Source organism: Trachurus trachurus (assembly GCF_905171665.1).
Source record: "Trachurus trachurus genome assembly, chromosome: 17".
In the NCBI taxonomy this organism is placed as follows: Eukaryota; Metazoa; Chordata; class Actinopteri; order Carangiformes; family Carangidae; genus Trachurus; species Trachurus trachurus.
In genome coordinates, this window is record NC_139900.1 from 17,269,776 (window position 1) to 17,288,514 (window position 18,739).

Consider the following 18,739-nt stretch of genomic DNA (forward strand, 5'->3'; position numbering starts at 1 on the left):
GCATGATGGGCAGTCTGAATCATGACAATGTGTGAATCTGTGATTGATAATTGATGTTTTGCAGCCATGACACATTCTCTCTGGAGACATGATATTGGTGCATTTAACCCATGGGATGTCAGTGTGGGTAGAACTGATTCACTATATAACTATAACTGTTTCTGTGGAGGTTTGTAGAAGTGCAGTATGTACCAGAAGACTGTACAGTACAGCAGCTCCTAACCTGCTGAGTTAGGAAAACTAAGTGGTGTGTCAGTCTTTGCTTGTCAGAGATACACCTCTAGTACCACACTGAATATGTCCTGCAAAGCAGAAAAACAGAAACTATTCACTGTCTTTAGATAATCAAAGCTTAATTTCTATTTATTTAATATTCAAAGTGACTATCATTAATTCATTTAGTATCATAAGTGAAGCGGATTAATCAATAATCAATTTATAGAAACAAAACTGTTTTTGTGATGGAGACCAGTAGTGTGGTGCTGGAGCAGCTGAACACACTTCTGTGTGTTGTAGGTGGCAGCAGCAGGGTGAACAGCTATGGCTTGGATGGATAGTGTGCTTTAGTATCCTTTAGATTTTAGATCTTTCCCGTTAGGTTGTTTTCTGTTTCCACTCTGTAAAAGTCAAGAAGTGCTCGGGTGGCACAGGAATCAAAATTGTTATTAGATTCATCTCTTGTCTCACTTCTTCAGTTTGCTCCATTCATGCTGATGGCAACAAAAATACATAATCCAAAAGGTGATGTGCATGAAATTAGTATCTAAAGCACACTATAACACTATTTCTGTGTAATTAATTAGGGAGAAACTTGATAATAATAACAACATGCCATGCTTATAAATTATTTATTCTTCCACACATGATGCTCAGTGTTCAAAAAACCTTTGCTGTCACAAAAACACAAGCAAGATACATAATCGTGTCAAAACTGCGTTTCACCGGCCACCACTTACAGTATACCAGTGGAATTAAAAAATGATTGGTGGACTATTTACTCATTGGTAAAATTAGAAAATACAACATAATTGTGCACATAAAGGTGACAACTTGATGTAATAATTCTGTGTTGGTTCATTGTCAGCTCTCAAGGTAGCTATGCTGTGTTTCCTGTCTAATAATAATGTGAGGAATCCTGCCAGGAATTAGAAATAAGAACAAAACTACAGCTGCTATCAAGAAGAATTCAGTGCCCTACAGCGCATTGATTAAAATATGCAATACTGAATATTTTTAGAGGTGTATTTGTTGTTTATAATTCTCAGCATTATGAATAATACTGGAATAATACTGCCAGCTTTGAATTTGATAACAAGACATACAATTATAGCTGCTGCACCGCAATGGTCGGGGCCAGCGAATTTTAGGCAAAATTAGGCAATTTGATATGGAGTAAGACAATATTCACTTTTTTTTTAGATTGATAATGTATTTAGCAAGAATTGGATGGTATATGTTTACAGTATTGTTTACAGTCAAACGTTTTCATGTACTGTAGGCTCAATTTTTGATAAATCAAAAGTTTTTGAAAAAAAAACAGAGTGCTGGACTAATTTATAATGAGTTTAAGTGTACAAATGTTTCAGCAGTATTGGGGCTACATTTTGGTCAAGGTTTCAAAATTGTAGCATATAGTAATTTCCAAAGTTTTTAAATTTAAACACTTATTCTGCCCTCCCCAGGAGGAATATTGACATGTCCTCTGAGTTGAGGAAATCTGTCATGTGGCCAGACATTTCTGTAAAGTTTTTTGCAATGATTATGCATGGGAAATAGGCTTTCGTCGGCAGAAGAAGAAGAAGAAAGAATTTACCAAGTTCATGACAACAAATCAAGACTTGAAGACAAGGAGAATTTATGGAGTACATATTCAGTAGTAACTTGGTATTTAGTTGTGATGGTAAGTACAGCTACACCACTGCTGATGACAGGAAACCAGCTCAACCCAACCAGGTCTGAACTGGAGTGTTGCTATTTTTTTTCAATCAATCATCTCTTTATTCACACACACAAATATCATAATTGACTTGATAGTCACAAGGTGTGTGAACTGGTCTCCTGGGTAAGCTAACCGAAGCTTGTGGTAGGAGCCTTAAAATAATTTGCTTGATTATTTTAAGAAAGCCCTGTATGTGTTAATTTAGGATGTCATGGTGCATTCATCCCCCTGAAACTACATAAAGACTACTAACCACCTGGCAGTTGCAGACAACAAAACAGTGTGGAATTGAATGCAAGGCCAAGTCCTCCAGAGCTGAAGAGGTAGCTATTTTAAAACATAACCACATAATCAATACCAGGTTGCCAGTTGTCCCTCATCTAGAACATAAATTCTTTCAGTCAAACTGTTCTCATTTCTCTCTCACAAATGCAACTGCAAAGAAAAGATTACTGTTATCATTTTTGTGAAATACAGAAGGCCTGTTGCTGTGTATGACCATTTCACTCACACCTTTCTGTCTTTTTATCCATTTATTTGTCTGTGTTTTCTAACACAGACATGCTGGTCTTATTACACTAGACATTAGACTTACTTTCAATCACAAACATAACCAAACCATAACCAAATGTTTGAATATGACCAAAAAAGTGGTTTATATTTACTGATGTAGCAGTGCAGTCATGCCAAGGGTTACATGCCAATCAAATATAATAAATGTAGATAAAGCCAACCATCGTCATATATCTAGGATATCTATTCTTTATCTATATTTCTATATTCAGAAAGTGCACAGAAGAAACAGGATGGGTTTTTAATGTAGCTGTTCCAGAGGTTGCTTTCACTTCATTCATTTTACATGCAAATTAGTTTCATCATCATGCTGCTTTAGCATTTAAACTGCATTCACATTATTGGTGTTGTTATATTTACATTTCTATTCTGCATGATCTTCCCTATCTTTACATACAGTCTAATCAAATCAAGCACCTACAATCCGTGACATTAAATAAATATGTTTGTTTTTTTCTCCCCCTCTAGACACCGTAGTAGACACCACCGCCCTCATATAGCACAACAAAAGAAAGAAAAATCATATGATAATTTACTCTTACGCTTTTCACACATTTAATGAACTTGTCAGCACAATTCTACTTTATTAATGTATTTGTAAAACGAAATTATGAAGTCAAAAATGTATTTTAAAAAATGGGTCTTCATGTTTTATATGAATATAAAACAGGCCACACTTATTGATTACATTCGTTATAGTATTTGCATAATATATTCATTTCTAATTTGCTTATTATCATCACATTTATTAGACTTATTAAGTTTTTTTATTCATTTAAAAATCTTCACACTCCTTCACAACTGTCGGCAAACTCCATCTTCAAGCAAAGAGCAATAAATAGCTATCAGACAAGTCCCATTTAATCACTGTACATTATCTATATGTTAGATAATGAGTGGATTTCTGTGTTAACTTTCCAGAAACAGTTACTATGATGTTCCCATTTCAATATCTGCTTCTGTTTTAGTTTATTTGACTAAAAATATACAGCAGCACCATCAAAGTACCTCGGTTAAACTATTCCGCCCCTTTGTTTTGTGCTGACAAATAGTCAGCGACAGACCCCTCTCCGGCTGCTGACGTGGCGCTAAAAAGAAGTGAAATGAAGTGTGGAAAGACATTCAGACACCTGAGATTACTTCAGTTGGCCAGCTCAGTAGATCTTTAATTAGAAGAAAGAAAGAATGTTTTCATGTTTAATTAAGTAAGGAAATGAATGCTTCCTCTTTCACTTAGAAAAGGCTGGATGTTTTTCCCTCGGCAATTAAACTCTTGTGACAGATGTTGCGATCATGTTTCCATTTCTAAAAAAAAATCTTCTGAAGACACTCTAATCCTCAGCACTCAAGTTTTTTGACATAAACTGATGCCAACCCCTGATCATTTGCCTGTCCCGCAGCTGGAGGTCGTGCAAACTGTGCAGGTCATTCCTGAAAAATGTCTTCTCAACTTCAGTCAAATGCTCACCTATTGCACCTTTACCCTTCCAGATGATATGGTGGATGTTTGATTACAATATGATGACATCATTTAATCACTGAAATGGTTTTACATTGTTGATAAGGGCCAATTTTTTGCGGCAGCTAATCGTATAAATACCTACATGTTAAGCATGAGATAACTATTCTTGAGCACACTCAAGACTGGCATAAGTACTTCACATCAGCTGTAGGCAAAGTCGCTATTCAGTCAAAAATCACAAATGTAGCTCTTGTGGAGCTAAACGCCCTGTGTTGTGTGTGGGCTTAACAGCTTACCAGATGATGTGAGATACTGAAATGTCTGACAGTTTTTCAAAACAGGTGCAAAAACTTTATTTCAAATATTGAAAGAGGAGAGACTGGTGAATAGACCATTTGTAAAATGTTTGTACTGCGCTGCTCTATTAAACATGCATGTCACATCTTTCAGGCATGTCTTTGTTGTTATCATGATTAGGGGCGGCCAGGACCACCACAGAAATATTGTAATTTTAAACTGATAGCCAGGGAAAGCAGTTCTGGTCAGAGACTGGTCTAGACTGAAATATAATTACTAGATAGATTCAGATGAAATTTTGCTTTTCAAAGGATGAATCCATCTGGCTTCAGTGGTTTTCTGACTTTTCCACCTGCCATCAGCTGCACATTTACAGCTTGGTGCAAAATGTCTGGATAACTACTTGATGGACCGACATGAGATTTAGTGACAATTTTCATGATCTCTTTGGGGTGAATTATAACATTGTTGGTGAGCCTTTGACCTTTTATCTTTTTCTGTCATCAGGTCACATTTCAATTCTTGTCTCATGTTGTCTTTCTTTCTGTCCTGCTCTTATTCCGTTTGCCTTTACCTCTCAATCTCTCTAGCTAGTTACTTCACATGTTGAGGTTACCCTTTCTTCTCAGTCAGGATCTGTGCAGTCCAGGAGGCACTTTAATTGGAATATTGGCACACTCAAGCACTAATGTTAAACAATGGGAAAGCTTTATTGATTAAAGTGTGGGAGGCTTTATCGCAAGCCAGCATCCCTGATCCTTCTGAGGATACACACACACACGTACACTGTGAACTCAGGTGGACAGCACTGAATAGCATTTCTTTTGATGCCCTTGTCTCATCAGTTTATGACAAACCAAGGTCCATTAGTGCTGTTGCTAAACAACTCTATCTTGAATCCTTGTGGTTCTGAAATGAAGTTTGCTTTCCAAACAAACTTTTCTACAGCAAAGGAACACAGGGCTCATAGTGCTAAAGATAGACAAGTTATTGATATATGAAAAAGTATACCCTGCAAGTAACTTGGTGGTAGTGGTGGTGGTGGAGTGGGGCAGAGATTACAAGTCTTATTTGGTTCAGCATCACATCCAGTCTCAAGGAATATATAGACAGCATCAGTTGGTGTTTTCCTACACGAGATATGCAATGGCATTTACTGGCATAAATAAAGAATAAGACCTGTTTAGCCCTGCTTTATGGCGTAGTAGGAATATTGGGAGCAGCTGAGGGCACAGCAGAAACAGGCTGTGTGGTTATTTACATGTGATTGAAATCATTTCTTACCATCAAATTTTCATGAAGTAGTCCACTTTCGCAGCCCCATAAATGACAACGATGCAATGAATGGCCATACAATATGGAAAATGTCATTGGCATTGCATTTATTCCTCCATAAATGTTTCTTGCAAGAGGTAAATAAATTGGAAACCCACTGAAGCAGCAGTGAGTGCTGAGTTCTGCACAGCACAGCTTGTTTTATTGCATTTTGCATGGAAATGGCTGTTCAAAATAATCAACATTGCTGTTGCTACTTTGGAAATCATGGTCGTCATTTGCAGCCGTGGAAGAAAACACAATATATTACAATGTCAATTCGTTTTACAGTACTGCAGCAAATCTCATCCTCTGATAAAGTTTCACACATTGGGCAGGTCTCTGTGTTTACGAGTGTGATTTTGTCTGTGTGCACACCTGAAGACAGCTGATGGTTACATTCCCAGGCTCCAACAGTACCGTGAACACATTAAAATCACATTAGAGAGTCGGATAAACATGATCCACAACACAGCGTAGGTTTAGGTTGGGACTCCACTGTGCCGACAAGCTGTAAACATCAGCACATTATTTCCAGCAGCTTTAACATCCCAGTTCTGATCAATACAGTTGTTTGACCTCATAAAGTAAAGGTATAATTTAAACAGTAAAATGTCTGACAGCCCTCAACTTTCACCACATCCCAATACGAGTGTAAGCAGAGAATAGCTCGGAGCGCCGGTGCAGCTGAACTCTTTGCTGTTCATGTGGGATTCTGAAAAATAGACGCTGCAGTTTCTGCTGACCACTCATAATGCAAACAAAGATTGCCCGCAGTTCTGCAAATCTCTCATCTCTCTCTCATGATCTGGAAAAACCAAATGAATGAACTGAATTCTGCGTGTGAATTGTATTCTATAATGTTTGCCAGTGCACTGCAGTACGGTGATTTGACCCCTGGCTCCTTCATGAGCAACACAATGGTCTGTAAATTTCTCCTGATTGTGTGATTGTAAAAACTGAAGTAACTTTTGGACAAGGATACCTGCTAAAAAAAAGAAAAAGAAAAGAAAAAGTATAATACAGTGCAGTAGGTGTTCATGGCTAATGCATTTGTTTGTATGTGAATCTGTGGTTGTGAACTTGTGACCCTGTTCATTGTTACATTATTTATATATATATATATATATACACAGTATATATATAGTATGTACTATATTGACCTGTAAAGTATGTAGCAAATCACTGTTTATGAGATTTGCTTGTGATACAATCATTCTGACATCATCATTATTAATACACTTTGTTTCTGAAATAAAGTTAAATAATTGACCCTCCAAAAACAACCACATAGATCTAATAAAGCATTAAAATAAATAAAGAGCATATATTTGATATGTCGGGTGGCAAGGCTTGGTATTACTGTACCAGATTTACTCACACTGGCAAGTACAGTTTATTTTTTAAAGTAGTGTCCTTGTGGATAAAGATTCCCCTCTTTAATTTAAACTGTATGAGAATAAACACCTGACTGCTGTTACAATAAGTGCAAACGCTCTTTTGACTTTTCTCACTGAACCTCTGTGTGTGTAGAGGGGTGATTTTATATCTGTGTTTACCTTTTTTTTCTCCACTGCATTCCTCATTAGCTCATTGTGATGATCTCTGTGTGAGCCACTGACTGATCTACTCCATAGCTTGTTCATCAACTGTGACAGCAAACATTGGGTTCTCCTTCTATACCAAGTTAATGGCACCCTATGGATCTCTATCTAGGCCAGTGTCTTACCATTCTGCCAACACATTATTCTTTCCCACACAAACTCATGGTTATTATCCATCCTGTTTGTTGGAAAGCCTGAGGTATTTTTGGTTCATCCTCCGCGGTGTGGATACTCTTAAACTTTTGTGTCGGTTTGAAGATTGTAAACACAAGTTAAGGTGTGTGTGTATTCATACATGTGTGTGGCTTACAAAGAATAAAAACATCAGTATTCCTCCTGGGTTCTTCTTTTTTCATAACCTGACACACACATCAACAAACAAATCAGCAACAATAAAAGCCATATTTTCTGCACTTTTGCTGTTCTCTCTGTTTGAGATTATTTCATCTGTGCTTCAAGTCCCCTGCAAATATTTTCCCTGCTGATGCAAAGTAACACTTGGCCTCTTTAGTTTCCGCACATGCACCAAAAATAGTTTTTCTTTTGCAGCCCAGCAGTTGACCAGTTGATTAATTGGGTATGCACCATGTGTCTGTAGTGGTGGTGCTATATCTGACTGTGTCTGTAACAGGCCAGTAGTTTACATTGTTATTTTTCAGCATTTGCAAGTGAATAAAACTGCCCGCCTTTCAACTCTTTATTACCTAACACTTGAGTCAATTATCAAGTGAGCTGCAGCGTATTCTGACACATGAGCTGCTGCTATGGATTTATCCTCTGAATAGTTTGAACAAACACTGCAGGGTTGGTGAAGGTGCTCTGAGAACAGGATGCAAAGACGTGTTTGTCTTTCAGACAACAACAACATGATAAAAAAAAAAACTCAGATGAGGAGATGTACTGCTTGGTTAAGACTGGCACAAAAAGCTGTGTGGCTTATGGAAAAAAGATAGTTATTAACCTTGCAATTGAATGGCAACCTTCAGAGGACCAGATGGACACAAAACCTATAGTTTAGTGCATTAACATAAGAATGTATAGAAAAAACTTGGCCTTTCAATCTGGAAAATACAGTTTTGTGCGTTAAAATACTGTTTGTGGTCAGGTGGACACACCACACAAGGACTGATGATTTAGCAATAAATGAAAAAGAAAATGGTAAACAAGAAAGTTATAGCAGAAGTAAGCGATCCGGTCGTTTTGGCTAACTTCTTGTCAGCCGATGGAGTTAGCAGTCCCCGCCCTCGTCCCTACGTCACCACATTCACGCGCATCCATTGGCTGCACACACAGAGAGGACCGCCCCTTTATGCCGTTCTCTCTCCTCATTGGATAAAACTTGTAGGATACAAGGAAAGTTTTCTCCTCTGCTTACAGCAGAGCAGAGTGACTGACAGACCCGTGTTTTAGACCAAACACTGTATAAAAGTGATTGCTGTCGGAAGATATAACTATTTAAGACTTATATTAACACAAACATTCCACTTACTTCTGCTTTAATTAGATCACCCTGATTCCTCACGTACGTCAATAATCACAACCTAACTGGCAATTCTCCTGTACCGACAAGGATATAATATGGCTTACACAAAAAGTACACTCAAACTAATCAATCTTGATATAAATAAAAGTGTTAAGACCTTATTAACACAATGATACTTTTTTTTTTTTGGTTTATTGCTTACACACACACACACACACACACACACACACACACACACACACACACACACACACACACACACACACACACACACATGGAAATTCTTGGAGAAAGGTAAACAGGGAACCGAAAAATGTTTCTTTCTTTCTTCTTTCTTTGCACAAAGTGTGCAGGAAAGGAATTCCACTGGTGTGTGTGCTTTGTTGGCATAACGTCATTATCTCCACCAAGGATTTTGTTTTCACCCTTGACTGTTTGTTGGTTTGTTTGTTTGTCAGCAGGATTATGCAAAAAATATTGAGTCAATTTGCACCAAACTCAGTGAAGGGATGAGATATGGGCCAGGGTAGAGCCTATTTCAACTTCAAATGTGGGTGTTGATCCAGTTAAAGGGACAATTCCTAGATTTTTGTGTGTGTGTGTCTTTGGTATAAGAATCCAGATCTCTTAGATATAGGAAGGTCTGTTTGGCCTTGGTGGGGGTCTGCTCTTCACTGAGGGCCACTCTGTTTTTCCACTGAATCAATACAATGAAATATGTAACAGTGTCTTCTTCAAAATGTCTGCTTTGCAGTGCGCAGAGGTTGGAATGTGAGTATTTTTTTCTTCTTTTCTTTTGGGGTGAAGTCATTTTGACATGGTCACAACAAGAAAGGCACATGTGTTACTAATAATCTTAACAATGGCTCAGCTCTATTCAAATATTCCAGAAAAGCCATGACAGATTGATAGAAAGGCAGCGTGAACAACACCAGGACCCTGAAGCTGCTGCATCTAAATGGAAATCAGCCATTGTTCATTTAATTATTTACACCTGTGCTTTACTCTGACATGTGAAAATGTTTTACAGGTAAAAGGCCTGTAGTTCAACATGTAGGCTAATGAAAATGACACAATTTGTCTATAATAAAACAGATTATACACATATAGATACAAAGTTTAAAGATGTAAAGTCCTAAAGCATACCCTATCAGTTGTGTTATCACAGGTGTGGTGACCTGAGTGACACCCAAACCTGCTCCAGGATCAGTACATCCATGTTGGTGTAGTTCACCTTCCAGCCACCGGCGGCAGCACTGAGACCAACGCAGTTGAGCAGCAGCAGCAGCAGCAGCAGCAGCCAGCAGCAGCAGCACTCCTTCCAACTGTGTTGTCACTGAGCAGCCTAAAAACACACAAAAAATATTTTCTTTCACGAAAATCGACGAAATCTTCATTTGACCTCCGGTGAGTCTGCATTACAAACGTTTATCAACGTCAGGTGAAGGTATACAACGTGTGACGCCCTCAGGTGAAATTAAGTTAGGGACCGTTCGTTATGGAATGGGCCACCGGAGGAAAATGGGGGGGCCATGTCATAATATTCTTTGTTGAGGGGTGGGTCCACTAAAAAAAAAAAGGTCAGCGAGTGGGGGTCATTCAACATTTTGTCTGGAGGACACTGCAATTAATCTAAAAAAAAAACAAACAAACAAAAAAAACGGGACATTTCAAAGCTTTCAAAGCTTCCGCACCGCAGGCGACGATGCTAACCGCTTCGCCAAGAACTCAATGAGGACTTTGCATGCGGGTTAGCACGTCTTTTAACTGCAGTGAAGTTAGTTTGAAGTTGGATATTTGACAGACATTCGCTCACTCACTCGCTTCTCAATATATTAAAAATCCATATAAAATATTAGATGGGTTCAAATGCAATAAAAACAGGTGTGTCTCATAGAGGAGGCTTAGCTCTACCATCCTGTGTCGATTTTGAGCCAACAGGTCACATGACCTAGGAGTTATTGAGCTATAATGCATCATATTTACAGTATAAAATACATTAAAAATTCATATAAAATATTTAATGTGTTTAAATGCAATAAAAACAGGTGTGTGTCATAGAGGAGGCTTAGCCCTACCATCCTGTGTTGATTTTGAGCCAACAGGTTACATGACCTGAGAGTTATTGAGCTCTAATGCTCATATTTACAGTATAAAATACATTAAAAATTCATATAAAATATTAAATGTGTTTAAATACAATAAAAACAGGTGTGTCTCATAGAGGAGGCTTAGCTCTACCATCCTGTGTTGATTCTGAGTCAACAGGTCACATGACCTAGGAGTTATTGAGCTATAATGCTCATATTTACAGTATAAAATACATTAAAAATTCATATAAAATATTAAATGTGTTTAAATACAATAAAAACAGGTGTGTCTCATAGAGGAGGCTTAGCTCTACCATCCTGTGTTGATTCTGAGTCAACAGGTCACATGACCTAGGAGTTATTGAGCTATAATGCTCATATTTACAGTATAAAATACATTAAAAATTCATATAAAATATTAAATGTGTTTAAATACAATAAAAACAGGTGTGTGTCATAGAGGAGGCTTAGCTCTACCATCCTGTGTTAATTTTGAGCCAACAGGTCACATGACCTGGGAGTTATTGAGCTATTAATGCTCATATTTACTGTATAAAATATATAAAATATTCATAAAAAATATTAAATGTGTTTAAATGCAATAAAAACAGGTGTGTGTCATATGGGAGGCTTAGCTCTACCACCCTGTGCTGATTTTGAGCCAACAGGTCACATGACCTGAGAGTTATTGAGCTCTAATGCTCATATTTACAGTATAAAATACATTAAAAATTCATATAAAATATTAAATGTGTTTAAATACAATAAAAACAGGTGTGTCTCATAGAGGAGGCTTAACCCTACCATCCTGTGTTGATTTTGAGCCAACAGGTCACATGACCTGAGAGTTATTGAGCTCTAATGCTCATATTTACAGTATAAAATACATTAAAAATTCATATAAAATATTACATTCGTTTAAATGCAATAAAAAACAGGTGTGTCTCATAGAGGAGGCTTAGCTCTACCATCCTGTGTTGATTCTGAGTCAACAGGTCACATGACCTGGGAGTTATTGAGCTATAATGCTCATATTTACTGTATAAAATAAATCAAAAATCCATATAAAATATTACATTTGTTTAAATGCAATAAAAACAGGTGTGTGTCATAGAGGAGGCTTAGCCCTACCATCCTGTGTTGATTTTGAGCCAACAGGTCACATGACCTAGGAGTTATTGAGCTATAATGCTCATATTTACAGTATAAAATAAATCAAAAATCCATATAAAATATTACATTCGTTTAAATGCAAAAAAAACAGGTGAGTCTCATAGAGGAGGCTTAGCCCTACCATCCTGTGTTGATTTTGAGCCAACAGGTCACATGACCTGGGAGTTATTGAGCTATTAATGCTCATATTTACAGTATAAAATATATAAAATATTCATATAAAATAGTAAATGTGTTTAAATGCAATAAAAACAGGTGTGTGTCATAGAGGAGGCTTAGCTCTACCACCCTGTGCTGATTTTGAGCCAACAGGTCACATGACTTGGGAGTTATTGAGCTATTAATGCTCATATTTACTGTATAAAATATATAAAATATTCATATAAAATAGTAAATGTGTTTAAATGCAATAAAAAAAGATGTGTGTCATAGAGGAGGCTCACATCTGCCATTCTGTGTTGATTTTGAGCCAACAGGTCACATTAATTTTTTATATATTTTATACAGTAGGCTAAATATGAGCATTAGAGCTCAATAACTCCCAGGTCATGTGACCTGTTGGCTCAAAATCAACACAGAACAGAAGATCTAAGTCTCCTCTATGACACACACCCGTTTTTATTGCATTTAAACACATTTACTATTTTATATGAATTTTTAATATATTTTATACAGTAGGCTAAATATGAGCATTAGAGCTCAATAACTCTCAGGTCATGTGACCTGTTGGCTCAAAATCAGCACAGGGTGGTAGAGCTAAGCCTCCTCTATGACACACACCTGTTTTTATTGCATTTAAACGAATGTAATATTTTATATGGATTTTTTATTTATTTTATACTGTAAATATGAGCATTAGAGCTCAATAACTCCCAGGTCATGGGACCTGTTGGCTCAAAATCAACACAGGATGGTAGAGCTAAGCCTCCTCTATGAGACACACCTGTTTTTATTGTATTTAAACACATTTAATATTTTATATGAATTTTTAATGTATTTTATACTGTAAATATGAGCATTAGAGCTCAATAACTCTCAGGTCATGTAACCTGTTGGCTCAAAATCAACACAGGATGGTAGGGCTAAGCCTCCTCTATGAGACACACCTTTTTTTATTGAACACATTTAATATTTTATATGAATTTTTAATGTATTTTATACTGTAAATATGAGCATTAGAGCTCAATAACTCTCAGGTCATGTGACCTGTTGGCTCAAAATCAGCACAGGGTGGTAGAGCTAAGCCTCCTCTATGACACACACCTGTTTTTTATTGCATTTAAACACATTTACTATTTTTTATGAATATTTTATATATTTTATACAGTAAATATGAGCATTAATAGCTCAATAACTCCCAGGTCATGTGACGTGTTGGCTCAAAATCAACACAGGATGGTAGAGCTAAGCCTCCTCTATGACACACACCTGTTTTTATTGTATTTAAACACATTTAATATTTTATATGAATTTTTAATGTATTTTATACTGTAAATATGAGCATTATAGCTCAATAACTCCTAGGTCATGTGACCTGTTGACTCAAAATCAACACAGGATGGTAGGGCTAAGCCTCCTCTATGAGACACACCTGTTTTTATTGTATTTAAACACATTTAATATTTTATATGAATATTTTATATATTTTATACAGTAAATATGAGCATTATAGCTCAATAACTCCTAGGTCATGTGACCTGTTGACTCAGAATCAACACAGGATGGTAGGGCTAAGCCTCCTCTATGAGACACACCTGTTTTTATTGTATTTAAACACATTTAATATTTTATATGAATTTTTAATGTATTTTATACTGTAAATATGAGCATTAGAGCTCAATAACTCTCAGGTCATGTGACCTGTTGGCTCAAAATCGACACAGGATGGTAGAGCTAAGCCTCCTCTATGAGACATACCTGTTTTTATTGCATTTGAACACATCTAATATTTTATATGGATTTTTAATATATTGAGAAGCGAGTGAGTGAGCGAATGTCTGTCAAATATCCAACTTCAAACTAACTTCACTGCAGTCGTCTTTTATGGGTGAGTGAGTTTAACTTCAGTACTGTACAGAGGCTACGCTGCCTGCCTGCCTCATTGCGTAACTCTACATAGTCTGAGCTGCACGTACGTTCACGTGGCGCGGTAAAGTTGGTTTTATATTCGACATTCGCTAGTTTTTTCTGTTTCTAACTTTAATAGCGTCATGAAAACTGCACCGATTTCATCCAGGTTGATATTATTTTGTAGAGATCAGTGAGCCACACATTTCACAGGTCTCATCAACTCACCAACCTCAGTGGCTGTGGCGAAAACTCAAAGGAGCAGCGCTGAATGTCTTTCCGAGAATTGTGCGGCAGCCGGGGCGCTTAGGGACCGTCGTAAAATTGCAATGTCGGATTTTTCCCGTTTGAAAAAAAATAAAAATAACAACAACACAGAAATACTGTCATTACCACAAAGCTAAGAGTTTCACAGCATTTTATTATTCACTCATATTCAATAGCGCCACCATTTGGTCAGTTATTAAGCATTTTACCTTTGGGCTGAGAATATTTCTTGATTTTATTTTGAAATAGCTCTCTGGAATTTCAACTTACAAACACCATTCCACTTCTCATTTGTTTGTAAGGTTGGTATTGATCTTTCACAACCATTATCTCCCAGAAAATCATGTTAAAAAAAAATCCCCACACAATTAGTATCCATTGACCTTATTTTATGAATATTTCTTGATTTTATTTTGAAATAGCTCTCTGGAATTTCAAACTACAAACACCATTCGACTTCTCATTTGTTTGTAAGGTTGGTATTGATCTTTCACAACCATTATCTCCCAGAAAATCATGTTAAAAGAAAATCCACAAACAATTAGTATCCATTGACCTTATTTTATGAATATTTCTTGATTTTATTTTGAAATAGCTCTCTGGAATTTCAACTTACAAACACCATTCTACTTCTCATTTGTTTGTAAGGTTGGTATTGATCTTTCACAACCATTATCTCCCAGAAAATCATCTAAAAAACCCCCCCCACACAATTAGTATCCATTGACCTTATTTTATGAATATTTCTTGATTTTATTTTGAAATAGCTCTCCGGAATTTCAAACTACAAACACCATTCTACTTCTCATTTGTTTATAAGGTTGGTATTGATCTTTCACAACCATTATCTCCCAGAAAATCATGTAAGAAAAAATCCCCAAACAATTAGTATCCATTGACCTTATTTTATGAATATTTCTTGATTTTATTTTGAAATAGCTCTCTGGAATTTCAACCTACAAACACCATTCTACTTCTCATTTGTTTGTAACGTTGGTATTGATCTTTCACAACCATTATCTCCCAGAAAATCATGGGAGAATATCCTAGAAACAATTAGTATCCATTGAACATTGTCTATGATTTTATATATTTTATTTTGAAATACCTCCATCCATCCATCCATCCATCCATTTATTTTCTTCTGCTTCTTCCGGATCCGGGTCGCGGGGGCAGCAGTCGGAGCAGGGATCCCCAGACTTCCCTCTCCCCGGACACTTCTTCCAGCTCTTCTGGGGGGACCCCAAGGCGTTCCCAGGCCAGCCGAGTGACATAGTCACTCCAGCGTGTCCTGGGTCTTCCTCGGGGCCTCCTCCCGGTGGGACATGCCCAGAACACCTCACGATGGAGGCGTCCAGGGGGCATCCTATACAGATGCCCGAGCCACCTCAGCTGGCTCCTCTCGATGTGGAGGAGCAGCGGCTCTACTCCGAGCTCCTCCCGGGTGACGGAGCTCCTCACCCTATCTCTAAGGGAGCGCCCCGCCACCCTGCGGAGGAAACTCATTTCGGCCGCTTGTATCCGGGATCCAGTTCTTTCGGTCATGACCCAGAGTTCATGACCATAGGTGAGGGTGGGAACGTAGATCGACCGGTAAATCGAGAGCTTTGCCTTTCGGCTCAGCTCCTTCTTCACCACGATGGACCGATACAATGACCACATTACTGCGGCCACCGCACAGATCCGCCTGTCGATCTCGCACTCCATTCTCCCCTCACTCGTGAACAAGACCCCAAGATACTTAAACTCCTCCACCTGAGGCAGGAACTCTCCCCCGCCCTGGAGGGTGCAAGCCACCTTTTTCCGGTCGAGAACCATGGCCTCGGACTTAGAGGTGCTGATTCTAATCCCAGCTGCTTCACACTCGGCTGCAAACCGCCCCAGTGCATGCTGAAGGTCCTGGCTCGAGAGAGCCAACAAGACAACATCATCCGCAAAAAGCAGAGATGAAATCAAGTGGCTCCCGAACCCGACCCCCTCCGGCCCTTGGCTGCACCTAGAAATTCTGTCCATAAAAATAATGAACAGAACCGGTGACAAAGGGCAGCCCTGCCGGAGGCCAACACGCACCATACAGGGACCGTACAGTCCTCAGCAGAAGGTATAGAGCTGGTCCAGCGTTCCACAGCCAGGATGAAAACCGCATTGTTCTTCCTGAATCCAAGGCTCGACTATGGATCGAATTCTCCTCTCCAGTACCCTAGAATAGACTTTCCCCGGGAGGCTGAGGAGTGTGATCCCCCGATAGTATTTTGAAATAACTCTGTGGAATAAATAAAACTAAGAAATACGTATGTGTGCTCGATGAATACTAATTGTTTCTGGGATACATTTTACATGATTTTCTGGGAGACAATGATTGTAAAAGATCAATACCAACCTAACAAACAGTTGAGAAGTAGGTGTTCCGGGCATGTCCCACCGGGAGGAGGCCCCGAGGAAGACCCAGGACACGCTGGAGTGACTATGTCACTCGGCTGGCCTGGGAACGCCTTGGGGTCCCCCCAGAAGAGCTGGAAGAAGTGTCCGGGGAGAGGGAAGTCTGGGGATCCCTGCTCCGACTGCTGCCCCCGCGACCCGGATCCGGAAGAAGCAGAAGAAAATAAATGGATGGATGGATGGATGGATGGATGGATGGATGGAGGTATTTCAAAATAAAATATATAAAATCATAGACAATGTTCAATGGATACTAATTGTTTCTAGGATATTCTCCCATGATTTTCTGGGAGATAATGGTTGTGAAAGATCAATACCAACGTTACAAACAAATGAGAAGTAGAATGGTGTTTGTAGGTTGAAATTCCAGAGAGCTATTTCAAAATAAAATCAAGAAATATTCATAAAATAAGGTCAATGGATACTAATTGTGTGGGTTTTTTTTTAAGATGATTTTCTGGGAGATAAAGGTTGTGAAAGATCAATACCAACCATACAAACAAATGAGAAGTAGAATGGTGTTTGTAAGTTGAAATTCCAGAGAGCTATTTCAAAATAAAATCAAGAAATATTCATACACAATGTTCAATGAATACTAATTGTTTGTGGATTTTCTTTTAACATGATTTTCTGGGAGATAATGGTTGTGAAAGATCAATACCAACCTTACAAACAAATGAGAAGTCGAATGGTGTTTGTAGTTTGAAATTCCAGAGAGCTATTTCAAAATAAAATCAAGAAATATTCATAAAATAAGGTCAATGGATACTAATTGTGTGGGGATTTTTTTTAAACATGATTGTCTGGGAGATAATGGTTGTGAAAGATCAATACCAACCTTACAAACAAATGAGAAGTGGAATGGTGTTTGTAAGTTGAAATTCCAGAGAGATATTTCAAAATAAAATCAAGAAATATTCATAAAATAAGGTCAATGGATACTAATTGTGTGGGGATTTTTTTTATATGATTTTCTGGGAGATAATGGTTGTGAAAGATCAATACCAACCTTACAAACAATTGAGAAGTAGAATGGTGTTTGTAAGTTGAAATTCCAGAGAGCTATTTCAAAATAAAATCAAGAAATATTCATAAAATAAGGTCAATGGATACTAATTGTGTGGGGATTTTTTTTATATATGATTTTCTGGGAGATATAATAATGGTTGTGAAAGATCAATACCAACCTTACAAACAAATGAGAAGTAGAATGGTGTTTGTAGTTTGAAATTCCAGAGAACTATTTCAAAATAAAATCAAGAAATATTCATACACAATGTTCAATGAATACTAATTGTTTGGGGATTTTTTCTTACATGATTTTCTGGGAGATAATGGTTGTGAAAGATCAATACCAACCTTAGAAACAAATGAGAAGTAGAATGGTGTTTGTAGTTTGAAATTCCAGAGAGCTATTTCAAAATAAAATCAAGAAATATTCATAAAATAAGGTCAATGGATACTAATTGTGTGGGTTTTTTTTTTAGATGATTTTCTGGGAGATAAAGGTTGTGAAAGATCAATACCAACCTTACAAACAAATGAGAAGTAGAATGGTGTTTGTAAGTTGAAATTCCAGAGAGCTATTTCAAAATAAAATCAAGAAATATTAGTAAATTAAGGTCAATGGATACGAATTGTTTGTGGATTTTTTGTTTTTACATGATTTTCTGGGAGATAATGGTTGTGAAAGATCAATACCAACCTTACAAACAAATGAGAAGTAGAATGGTGTTCGTAAGTTGAAATTCCAGAGAGCTATTTCAAAACAAAATCAAGAAATATTCATACACAATGTTCAATGAATACTAATTGTTTGGGGATTTTTTCTTACATGATTTTCTGGGAGATAATGGTTGTGAAAGATCAATACCAACCTTACAAACAAATGAGAAGTGGAATGGTGTTTGTAAGTTGAAATTCCAGAGAGCTATTTCAAAATAAAATCAAGAAATATTCATAAATTAAGGTCAATGGATACGAATTGTTTGTGGATTTTTTGTTTTTACATGATTTTCTGGGAGATAATGG